A 1410-nucleotide genomic window follows, 5' to 3' on the forward strand; every position below is an offset into this window, starting at 1 on the left:
AATTAATATCAGTCCCAAATGATGGCCAGGTATCACACAAGAACCATCTGATGATGGGTAAAAGCTTAATTTACAACCTTATTGTTGCAAAGCATAATGATGGCATCGGTTACAGAAGAATGTCTAAACTTCTGAAGGTTCCAGTGAGCACTGTTGGGGCCATAATTCGGAAGTGGAAAGAACATCATTTCTCCATAAACTGACCCTGACTAGGTGCTCCTCACAAGATTTCTGACAGAGGAGTGAAAAGAATTATCAGAAGAGTTGTCCAAGAGCCAAGGACCACTTGGGAAAAACAACTGTTGTTGTCACAGCTTTCAAAGTCACACATCTGAGCAACAAACTAGCAGGAAAGTTTGGTCCTGCACAGCAAAGGATCATTGTTTGCTCCTGCACTATGATTCAAATACTGATACGTGTTTTGTGGCTGAAGTTTAGCCCTCCATTCCCAGATAAGGTTTTCAAATACAGCAACAAAAAGATAGTTCTAGAATGTAACACAGGATCCAAGGTTGCCTTTTACTCAGTGCTGGGCTACATCCTTGCAGTAATATGTTTGATCCTCGCACTTCTAGCGAGGAAGTTGCCAGATAACTTCAATGAAGCTAATTTATTACATTCAGCATGTTGATATTCTGTGCTGAATGGATCACATTTATCCCAGCATATATCAGCTCTCCTGGGAAGTTCACTGTTGCTGTGGGAATATTTGCAATTTTGTCATCATCATTTGGCTTACTGATTAGCATTTTTGCCCCTAAATGTTACATAATATTTGTAAAACCAGAGAAAAACGTAAGTGCTTGTCAACCTACAAGGAGGTAGAGGAGGAGCAGTCTGCAGACTATGTATGGGATTGATAACTGTTAACAATGGCCATTTAATGGGTTGATATTCAAAGCATGTGAACATGACCAATATGCTCTCATCTTGTGCATCATTAATGCCTAGGACCTGTATTTTTCTCAAACAATTATCTTTGTCATGGATATGAAGAACAGGACAAAGCTGCTATCATACATAAAACTTTAATTTCAGCTCTGATGATACTTGTGCCTTTGGGCTAAGGACATCCCAAATGGTATTTAAACTGTTAAATGGTGAGGAACCTATGCATCACATAGACAAAAGTTGTTCCCAAACTGGCATGATAATCAACACTGTCAGCATGGCACACATTATTGGACCCTTCAACAACACACAAGTAAGATAGTCTATAGCACTATCATGAACTGAGGATGTGTCACAGTTAGGTAGTTTTAAAAGGAACAACGACTCAGAGACAGATTACAAAGTAAGTGAGTTTATTTATAGTGAGTATCAAAAGTCTTCAGTTTCAGGACCTGAGAGAGGGAGAGATGGGTGAGGTTTTGATCTTTGTTGGTGGTTAATATTATAGATGAATTAAAG

This window comes from Austrofundulus limnaeus, unplaced genomic scaffold, assembly GCF_001266775.1.
Source record: "Austrofundulus limnaeus strain Quisiro unplaced genomic scaffold, Austrofundulus_limnaeus-1.0 Scaffold76, whole genome shotgun sequence".
NCBI lineage: Eukaryota > Metazoa > Chordata > Actinopteri > Cyprinodontiformes > Rivulidae > Austrofundulus > Austrofundulus limnaeus.